This window comes from Pseudorasbora parva, chromosome 12, assembly GCF_024679245.1.
Source record: "Pseudorasbora parva isolate DD20220531a chromosome 12, ASM2467924v1, whole genome shotgun sequence".
NCBI lineage: Eukaryota > Metazoa > Chordata > Actinopteri > Cypriniformes > Gobionidae > Pseudorasbora > Pseudorasbora parva.
The window spans coordinates 33,521,753-33,533,563 of record NC_090183.1 but is presented as its reverse complement, the minus strand read 5'-3'; the positions used below and the strand labels follow the sequence as shown (position 1 = coordinate 33,533,563).

At 39.1% G+C, this 11,811-nt stretch overlaps 1 long non-coding RNA gene across 1 annotated transcript; it reads left to right on the top strand.

Annotated features, from left to right (window-relative positions):
- Window positions 1-4,764: 4,764 nt before the first annotated feature.
- Window positions 4,765-10,567, top strand: LOC137094550 (uncharacterized). The gene is made up of 3 exons (XR_010908675.1): window positions 4,765-4,890; window positions 8,927-9,029; window positions 10,456-10,567. It is a non-coding gene; the product is annotated as an uncharacterized lncRNA (long non-coding RNA).
- Window positions 10,568-11,811: the final 1,244 nt, after the last annotated feature.

Genomic DNA, 11,811 nt, shown 5'->3' with positions numbered 1-11,811 from the left:
CTGTTCATTTAAATGTTTCTATATTTTGTTACCTGAAAACTATTTTTACAGTGTATGCAGATGAATGTTTCATTAACTTCACCATTTCATCTCCAACAGGTCTTGAAAACAGCAGCCAATCAGCCTCAGAGTTCCCTCATAGGTAATGTGTAAAAGTTGTGAGACAGCCAGGTTGTTTATTTTCAATGATGCATTAAACTTAGTTTTTCCGGAGGTCTTTATGCAATGCTCTGATCTCTCACAGTGGAAACACTTCTCTTCACCCTCGAGCTAAACTAACCCCAAGCACAGCCCCTCTGTCCCTGGAGCAAAGTGAGTATACACACACACACACACACACACACACACACACACACACACACACACACACACACACACACACACACACACACACACACACACACACACACACACACTGTGTGCAGAACTATTAGGTTTTAGTCTACTAGGATTTTATTGATTTTCTGATCATATTTTTTTCCCAGGCCCATTTGACCAATTCCAAACCACATTAATCCTGATAACTACTTTTAATTTTGAATTAAACAATTTATAAGTAATAGCTATACAATTGTTAATGAAGGCGAGAAATGGAAAAAAAACCTAGTGTGGAGAATTATTAGGCACATTTTCTTTTAAAGATAAAATGAGCCAAAAAAAAGAGAAACTAAGAAGTAAAAAATGATTAAATGCCCATGAGAAGGATACAATACTAATGCAATATTAAAAATTACAGTGAAGGCATGACCATAATTTGGACACGAAATGCTCATTGGGACACCAGGAAAAACATGTGGCAAAGAAGGAGACACACGTTAACTGCAAAATATTTAAAGTGAAGAATTAAGAGTGAAACCATCAGGAAGCCATAGTCTACGGCGCACCCATTTTCCAGAACTGCTACTTTTTTTTGTATCGATGACAAATGTTGCTTATGGTGTTTTTAAATATGCTTTAAGACAAGCCCTGTTCCTGAACTACTCCCAAACCAAACCATGTTTAAGACACCAACAAATTCATCAGCCAATGATGTACTCATGTCAAAGTGAGTCTCTGGTGTGAGTGAGTGGAGACAGGGCTAGTTTGCATATTCATACTAAAAGAGGCAATGATGTAGTCACATTCAAGCTATTTTAAGGCATGAGCTCCCCCCCAAGGAAAAACGTTTAAATATGTAATTTTGGTGATCAAAGATGAGTTTTAAGGGATAGAGTTACTGACTACAGGGGGACGTTAAGGTGCAGGCACATTAACTGCTGTTCGATTAATTTTTGCATGCAAAATGCTGTAATTTCATGAGGGCAAAACGTTTTTACAACTTAGATTTTGTAATGGGTTCCAGTTGCTATGTGCTATTTTTCATTTTAGCACATTGGTGGCTAATTCATATGAATTCCTATGATCTCATTAGCACGGTCTAATTGTGATCTGCTTACGTTTGGGGGTGGGGTGGACCTTCATGCTTAATATTTTTCTGAATAATTGTACATTTTAGTATGATTCACATAATACAAATTAATACAATATCTCCATTGCCTTTTCTCATGAGATCAGGTTGGAAATTTCACTTACGTGAGTGACCACACGATTTGAACTGCTATTCACTGTCTTGCATTTCTTCCAACATTGGCACTCTGTGAATATGGAGAAGGAAGCTATTTAAAGAGGTCATGTCACAGATTTTGCAAAGATCAATATATTCATATGAATGTGGTGACCTTCTCACATTCAAAGACAAGAAGGACTGCCCTCCAGCAGTCTATTCAGATTCTTTCAGAGGTCTTTTGTGCGGCCTGATCATAGCTAATTCAGATCGATAGGCCTTATTGGTCGAAAAAAAAAAAAACTGAAGTAGCTATCATTGCAAGATCACATCTTTGATTAGTAGTTCGCTTTCCTCTGTAAACAGAGATACACCGTGACCAAGCCAGAGCTCACACTGCAAGCATTTTTAGCGGTAGTTGTCAAGGGGCTCATTAAAACAGGAAATAAAATACATCTGAGAGCTCGGAGTAGTTCAGGAAATGACCAGCAATATCTAGGCTCTTTCCTTCTCGCTCCTGTGGCTGGCAAATAAACCCTAGGAGAAGGCAGGAAGCAACTTATTCAGTCTGGAATTGGCTAGATTGTGATATTCAGCAGAAGATAATGAGAAGTGATGGGGCAAGGCAGACAGGCCAGATAAAAGGCCTCCAGGCATGCTGAATGCCGTTTAAAGGTGGGCACATTGACGATTCGCACCTCACATTCAGGAGAACTCTTTATCCACCCATGTTGTTTTTGTCCACCGCTTCTCTTGCCACATAAGCGCGTGCTTTTATTTGTAGTGCCTGACAATTTCTGCGAGCCACTGTGGAGCAGAAGCAATGGAGGTGAACATGTTTGTGTGAAGAGAAATGCTATCCAATTCCAGTGGGGTCCCTGTGGTAAGGGCCCAATATCTGCAGACACACAAGCAGAGCATAAGTAAATAGCCATATAGTGCTATATTTGAAGACCCGGTTGGAGTCCATTTCATCTTCACTGAGCCGGTTCAGGAGATGCACTGAAGTTTACTTGCCAATTTAAATGTATGCCGGTGTTTCCATGTGGTAAATTCAGTTTACCACCTGAATTGATTTCCTTACTTTGGCTTCATTTAAATGCAGCTGGTGCGTTTCAACCAGGTTTTCTTTTACCTCTGCAGGGGGACCTCGGCGTCTTAGACTCAAAGACACTCATAGATGACACAGACAGTTATGTGCCCTCTGGGATGGTCTTTGAATGGAGTTTTTGAATGTTTCATATTCAACATGCTTTCTGTGATCACACCTCGCTCATATGAAAACAAGCGTCAGGGATAAGACTTGATTTGGTACTTTTGTCCTCCTGCTATAGCACTAATTCTTTTATCAAAACACAAATTGATGCTTGCATCATAATAAGGCCCGACTTTCTCCCTTCTACCAAGCACACAATTCATAGTCAGCTCTCTTACTAGCGTGCCTGCGCTGGTATTGTTTTTAGGATACCATTCGAAGTGTCCTCTGTGAATTAGTGTTATCTCAGCTGCATTCGTTTGTTCGCAGGTTCACTGATAACGTGACGACAAAGGTGCCATGTTGTTAACCCGGGCCACCCTGCATTCAAGACAACACATTTACCAATGTCCTATTATGACAGAATCCGCATCAAATTGTTAATCTTTTCAAGCTGCTCACTGTCTTCTCCAATAACTGCATTCATTTTTTTTTTCAAATACATTTACGCCAAAACCCACATCACCTTCGGTTAGAGCTCCTTTTAATACATTGCATATAATGACCACAGGGAATGACAAAGAACTGCTAAATTACCTATTCTGTTATCATAAAGTTATAACCTAAACCTCTCAGCCAGGTGATTACTGCTCGGGCTCGCTTGACTTACTTCTCTGAATACTGATGATATTCTACGATATTCAAAATATTATAAATATTTAATACCATCATCTTGAAGATCATGAATATTAACCCGATGTTGTATACTTTAAATTGTGCATCTCAATATAGATTGTGATTCTATTATATGCTACATTTATTAAACAAAGTACTGCAATCCCGAGAGATTTCGGCTTGCCAGTCAGTGATAGCACACTGTTAGAAGGAAGAGGGAAAAGGCAGTGGATTGTAAAATTCATTATTCTAGTGATTTAGGTTAAAATGATGTGGAAAAACATTTCGCTCCCGGTGTATGTACTTAAAAAGGAAGGGGGGTCTCCTTTCAGTCTGATCATTCATGTGTGCAAATGTTCCTATTTCTGTTCCAAATGATCAAAAGTCCTCATTCAGCTGGCACATAGAGGTCCATCAATCATGTACGTACTGAAAAAAAGTTCGCACAGAGGATTCACAAGGGCGAACTGCAAATAGTTTTATTCACATTGAATTATTTAACTCTTTTTTAATTTGCATGGAGAATTCCAAATTAGCATTACATTTTAACTTGAGATAAATAGAGATGCTGTCACAAAATCTTTTTTTAGGAAAGCCTGCTCATTACACATCATGGGATGTTAGATTATGAGCTCTACATCTTGTGAATATTTGCCGATATGACTTGAATCTGTCTCCTTTTTTTTTCAGACCGTAATCAATAGGCTATACATAGTCGCTTAGAGAACAACTTTCCATAAAATAGATAGTTTCTGCTGGGGTTATGATCAACACCTTAGTTTCCCCCTACTACTTCATCAAAGCAATGACCTGGAAATATGTCACCTTGTAGTGTCACCACGTTCAGTCATCTTTGGAGGCCACCTGCAGTTCGAATGTCTCATTTTCAGATTCTGCAGATTTGTATCACCGTGTCCCCACAAGTTTTTATCTAAAGTGACATTCTGCAAATACTTGAAAATGACTTTCATATGCGGGTTCATAAAGCAAATTCGCACCACATCTTTACAGGACTCGCTGGTACAGTTCAGGAAAGTTAGCAGAAAATAAATGTGTGCCCATTTGTCAGACTGCCATCTCCTGATCTCATCCCTTCTGTGAATTGCGCGCGGAAGGTGCAATTAAACTGACGACTGACTGAATCCGGCTTTTAAAACCGTTTGAGACATTATAACGCTCTCTATTGCGGGGGGGGGGGGGGGGGGGAGCATTAAATTAAAATATGAAATAAATAAACAATGCAACAGTAAAGCGAATGGTACCGAAATGATTGATCTTGCAGCCAGAAGACAACCTCCCCACATCCTTGACACTCTACTCTCCCTGAAATTATGGCACATCAGAAACGAGGCACCTTTTGATATGCCTACTGTTGAGGGAGTGAGCTGTGCTGAACAGATGGAGAGAGCAGCAGGGGTCTGGGTGGACCCACATTCCTATAGAGATTCCCCTGGACAAACAGTGGAAAGTGACTGTGGTAATTAATCCATCTTCCTCATTTCTTCCTCTCTCTCTCTTTCATCCCTTTATAACAGGACGGGTCACGGTAGGGCATGAGTGTTTGTCTGCTATTTTAAATGTACCTTTTTAGCTGCTGGAAAAAGGAGTCAGGGGTTGATTTAATTGGAAGTGTGATACTCATACCTGATGTTATAAAAATACAGGATTTATTGTGGCCCCCAGTTTAGGAATATAATGGCAACAGCTGGATGGATGGGTATTGTGAACAGATGTGAATATGAACAAAAAAGGCTGTGGAACTAAATCTGCATCGTTAATACTTTTGAGATTTCATAAAAAAATAAAAAATAAATTTTATATATATATATATATATATATATATATATATATATATATATATATATATATATATATATATATATATATATATATATATATTTAATTGTAGTAAAAAATAACATATATTTATACTATATATGTTGTTACACTATGGCCACTATTGAAGGGGACATATTATGCCCCTTTTCATTAGATGAAATAAATATTTGGTGTCCCCAGAATGTCTGAAGTTTCCACTTAAAATTTCTCTCAGATATTTGTGTGTACAAAAGCGTGCCGGTTTTGCGTGTCCCTTAAAATGCAAATGAGCTGCTGCTCCCCGCCCCTCTTCCAGAAGATCCTTTACACAAGCTTCAGATACTCAGTAAACAACAAAACAGGCGAATCTCACTCAGCCAAGATGTCAGAAATAACCAGCTGTGGAGCGCAGACTTGTATGTTTGAACCGGAGTCGGACATTAATGGAGAGACTCAGGAAGAGGTTGCAACTTTTAGACTGCGTGTTTTTGAATGGTTAGTGGATACATTTGTTACACCGCGTCAACACCGGACGCGACCGGTGATGCGTCACGCCGCTACAGCTAGAAGCTGTCTACACTGGAAGTGACAAAGCGACCGCTGCAAAGCATTTGTCCTTCATTTCATAAATAGAATGAGGCATCAGTTTACTGTCAGATATTTGTTGTTCATTCTAGCAAACATTCACAAAATATGAAGTGCCATCCTTACTTGTTCAGGATATGACATAAATTTAACCACGGTGTCCTCAGTGGCTTGGATGCCGGATATATTCCTGCACATATGGCAGACCAGACTGTCAGTAATTTTCATTATCGATTATCGGTTAGTTGCATTCCTAGTACTAATGCATGAGGAAGTATGAGGAAGGTTTGAGTGGCCAAAGACTCTCCAAGGATCACAGATGGAGAATTGCTGAGATTAGTTGAGTCTTGGGGCCAGAAAGCCTAAAAAAAGAAAAAAAACCTACAAGACCACAAGTTTTTTGGGAGGGTTTCAAGAAAAATCCTAGCCTGACAAGCCTCCCTCTGCATGCAATTGGATGGCGCTACCAGCGCTACAACCAACCAGAGCAGCGTGAAGCGGAGCCCATTGATAGATTAAACATTCACCGTATCCGGATTGCAAAACTTCGAACACATCTTCCCTTTTTAAGAATGACTTCAGTGCCGTTCTTTGTTCTTTTCTCAGAAAAAAGCTCCAAGTCTTCCAGAGTCGCGGTCAAAGCTGATTCGAAAGACCGCCGTTTGCCAGCTTTTGTGTTTAGAAGCACGCAAATGCAACTCTGCCATCATTATGTTAAGCCCCGCCCACCGACTCTATACACGATGTGATTGGCCCGACCAGAGTTTGTTTTTTTACAGATCAGAAGGTATTGAGAGTTGCTAGATGACACTCGCTGCAGATTAGATTTGCTGCCGCTGGGGTGCATCTAGATTTCTAGGCTAGAAAAATCCTCATCCAAAAAAACCCTTCAGCATATTCAGAAATGACTGAAAATTCAAAAGGGACCTGATTCTGTGGTTAGATGAAACTTTGATGCAAACAGGGATAAAAGTTCTCCAAGCCCACGGTTAAAATATACTGCTGGATCTTTGATGCTCGGGGTCTATATATATATATATATTTTTTTTGTGCTGGAGGTCCTGGACATCTTTTTGGGGGATCAGGATTCTAGCAAACACCAACAGATTAAAAACAAATCTAAACCTGATGGCCTCTGCTAGAAATCTTATTTCTGCCAAGACCACTATTGTCAATGATGATTGACAATTAGCTTACCGTTTGGATTAGTGGTATGTTTCTGTTCTGGGCAAGATCTCCCTGTGCATCCGTGCAGCCTAGCATGGATAAGAGCAGGGAGAGCAGCAATAACCTCCCTTAGGGTGAATAGAACAGAACCAACATGATGTACTGCAGATATCATTAATGTCAATATTTAATGTACAACATAATTCAGGAACTTAGTCTGATTCAAGGGGAGTCAGAATGCCAAATCCTGACTGACGAGAGCAGGAGCTGGGGATGGAGAAGGGGAAATGAGCTCTGGAGAAACGTGATAGCTGCTGATAATAATTAAGGAGCGTATGCTGTGATAGACATTAGGTAGACGTGTATCAGCTGACGCAAGCTTGACTAACGTGACCTACCAGAACTAACGCTATACGCTTGATAATGGGCTGTGGTTGGATCTTCCATCAGGATAATGACCCAAAGCAAGAATCAAAATCAACACACAAATGTATCCCTGAGCACAAAATGAAGCTTCTGCCATGGCTGTCCCAGTTCCCTGACCTGAACCCATATAGAAGACAAGTGGGGTGAACTGAATAGAAGAAACACCAACATAGAGCTGGGAATCTGAAGGATCTGGAGAGATTCTGTAAGGAGGAATGGTCTCTAAACTCTTGTCAGGTGTTCTCTAAACGCATCAGGCATCACAGAAGAAGACTCACAGCTGTTATCTTTGCAAAAGGAGGTATTGGATATATCGGTAAAAGGGTACCATTAATTGTGTTCAATGTGTATTAGCTAAAAACATGTATTCCCCATTCCCCACTATTTTACATTCTTAGGGTTCTAAAGGTTAGATTATTGTGATTATTTTATGCAGATTTATTTTCATAGGCTTTTTTGTTCATATTTACCAAGGGTACAAGCAATTCTGTCCACATCTGTATATAGATAGATAGATTTGAACAAGGTGATAGTTCATCACGTGACCACAATATGTATGGAATCCTTCACCTTCTGTTCACTGACCCAGTTTTCTATACGCTCATTTATAATGGACAGCCGTTCTTGTCAATTCCTGGCCTTAGGGCACAGGAAGACATGAATAAGGATTGTAAAACAGTTTGTGGTATGTTTTAGATATAGAATTGAGAGCTTATATTAAATCATATTTTTAATAAATCAGAAGATGTATTTTGATATTTACGGCTTTATTGGAACGATGGGATAGCCTATTTTTTATGTAATTAATAAACTGTCGATTTAAGACTCTATGGCCTGGTTTCACAGATAGGGCTTAGATTAAGCCAGGATTAGACCTTAGTTCAATTACAACATTTATATATTTTATAAACGTGCCCTAGAAAAAAGAAAAAAAACATTACTGGCATGCATCTTGAGATGAAATAATGGCACTGACATATTTTAAGATTTCAGTTAAAACAGTTCAATCAAGCATGCAGTCTGCTTCCATAGAGACTGGGCCTTCTCTGTGAAACTGGGGGTGTATCTGGTCCTTATATTTGGGGTAAAATTATATAAGGTAATTGTCTATAAAATGTTATTTATGTAGCTTCTTGTTTATTGAACTGTTGTAGACTATACATTCATGTGATTGTGATTATGATAGTGATTACAATAAATATTTGCTTAACATAAAAAGTGCAATACTAGCCTATAACTGAAAGTATTGCTTAACTGATAGTAGCTGTGCTTCCATTACAGATTTGCGCAAAACTTGTTATTGTTTCTAAAAGAAATTGACCGTTATGACGTTTAATGGTTTTATGGTCCAGGGTCACAAATGTCGTTAAAAAAATAAAAACAACTATTGCGAAATTACAGCATTTCCATTGACCGGTGTTATACGACTACATCATTTTTCTTCTCGTGATAAGTCTTTCCAAAAATCATAACCACACCCTAACCCTACTCGCAACCCTATCCTGGCACCCCATTAGACATCCAAAGAGGTGGAGCTGTACTATTCCCACCCCATTGGACCTCCAGAGAGAAGGAGCTGGACGTCATTTGACTCTGCAATGAGTACCACTTGATGGATTGGTGAGTTTACATATCACAGTCACCGCACTATACATTATTTTTGATCGAAGAAGACCTAAGTGTGTTATCCAAGCATTAATGGCATGGAAAGCCCCTATACTTGGAAATGGCCCAAGTATAAGGTGTTTTTGGGTGTTTCTCCCTCATATCTGCTTTGAGGTCTTGATAAATTGTGGCATTTCTTTGTTTAGAATCCAGTATTCCTGTAATAATTTTGTCTTCATCGAGTTTAATAAAGAACACAAGCTGCGTCTGAAATCGCTTAATGAGTAGGTATTACATTTTAATTTGAACTTACTTTGCAACCGTTAAAATATTACGTTCAGTATGAATGTAATCAGGATGTACTACATCCACCATTTTGTCATTGTGACCTACCAGTGCCAGCTCCTTTCATAAAACCTCTCCCGTGGCCTCAGGGGATAGTAAAGTGTCTATTGAATGCACACTTCAGAATCTCACCGGAAAGAGTCATCCGGGGACTTTTCGCATATGGTTTTCGAATACTATTGGGCAATATCAGCCATTAGAGTGTTCATCAATCCGCACTTCGAATTCTGACCGGAAATAGTAAACCATCCGGGTATCTTTGGAATACTCTTTTTAGCATACTATGATTTGGGACATACTAATTCTATTTTGGAATACTATTTAGTATGGATAGTATGCGAATTGGGACGCAGGGTATGTTCGAACATAGGCCTACTACTCTGTTGCTGTACTGTTTTTCGCATACTCTACAGTAGGGAAGTATTCGATTTTGGATGAAGCAGCAGCCTCATCTTCTGTGCAAACATACCATGTCATCTTGAATGATCGACTTTGACCTATACATGTGAAAACAGTTTGTAGTTGTGTGAACTATTCCTTTTTCGAACTGCCTAGAAAAACCACCTCATGCGAGAAAAATGGACGTGTTTCCATTGGCTTCATTTTATTATTTCGATTTGAGCTATAAGAGAATGGAAACGCGTCTCGTGGCTTGTTTTCATTCCCAGAAAAGATCTGCCTCTTCCTTCCCCTTCCCAGCTCTTAAAAAAACTGCAAGTATAAAATAAGCTGTGAAACATGGCTTCAGAAAGAGTGCATCTGAGGGTTTGTTTCTGGGGAATTTGAAATGATTCATAAAATGGAATCAATATGGTTTAAAATGGGATTTCCTTTATTTCCTCGGTTCGGTTTCTTTCCCATGTTCCAGCAGGTTTAATTATTGCCGGCGCACTGCAGTATCTTAATGACAAATAATATTAAAATGAATTCATTACAGGTCAGAAATATCTGACAGTCACAAGTAATACAGAAAGACACATTTTACCCAGTTCAATCGTTTTTGTCAGGACTCATTCTGCTCTTGAGTTGAAGAGCAGGTCTGGGAAGATGACTACTTTGATTTTTGTCTCATTTCAGCTTTCATTGTTTCCCACAGGGTGAGAGATGAAGGCTTTTCCCAAAAGACTGCTGCTAGACTGGGTTATTTTTCTGGAGGAGGCCCTTGAACACAGTACTGACCTGAGCATTGAGTTTTGAGCCTGACTGCATTGATGTAATGAGGTAAAGCTTGTTATAAAGTCGATTGTTATGCCGTCTTATTTGTGAGTCACAAAAACACTCAGGTAAATGAGCCGGAGGGGATTCTCGAACCACATATTTCGTTTTCAAGATGTCTCACCCGCTGAGCAACGCAAATTATGCTGACCAAAATGAGGTCCAAATAGTGAGCACAATTAGAAATGAGTTAATATGTTGTTTGTGTTCCCCCTCACTTTTTGGTGGAGAACCGGATATAGACCTAATACAATTTTTACTTGAATAGCGCCTGGAAAGTGTAAGCACATGCGAAATCTTTCAGAGGTGAAATAAATGCAGTATCAGTATTATTTAATTACCACTCTTCCTTGAATATTAGCATATTCGTTTGTAGTTTGCGTGGTTTTATTGCGTCAGTCCATAATTGCCATTTAAACTTTGACTCATTTTATTACACTGAAACTTGATGAACTGCGATGTTACCATGGCAACAACACTTCACAAGTTTAAGGATCACCCGGCTTCCCCTTGCAGGAACAAAACAGCAGCCGTGATTTCATGCGCAGAATTACTCCCTTGATACTTCCTGAAGTAACTCCTATAAAACGTTCCCACGAAATGCAATCAAAATGAAAGAAATACAGGGCCTTGGAAGCATCAAAAATGTGATTTGAACACTTCTTTTTCTTCCTATGAGAGTTAATTTCCTTCTTTGATATTCCTGGCCTTATTTGCCATAAAGAACTTATTAAATTGGAATTTAATGATGAAATACTGTGTCACTGATCTAGTGGGGGTTCAGAAGCATGGCAATGGACCATTACAGAGCATGCTCAAAGAAAACGACCGCATCATTATATCATCTTTGCAAACAGAGTCAATTGAAGCTGAATCGAGGGTGGTTTTTAGTTCATGTATATGTTCATTAATGTCATTTTCTGTCCTAGAACAAAGCTATTCATAGTTTCACAGCTGTATATCACTTTCTAGACTCCACATCGAGGATCAAGTGATGCAACCCCATTGTCAGACTGCTAGAAAAGAGGAAATGTCACTGATCATATATGGCTCTGTATTGAATTATTCAGCAGTGTAAAAATAGAATGTGTGAAACCTTCAATTCGGGGTGGAACTAAAAAACGATCTGAAACAAAGACCTGATGAGATACTGCCCCCTAATGGACTGCCAAAGCAATGCAGAATGGTTTTTATCACAAATTATTTTCTAATTAGGTCAGAATGTTAATGAACAGTA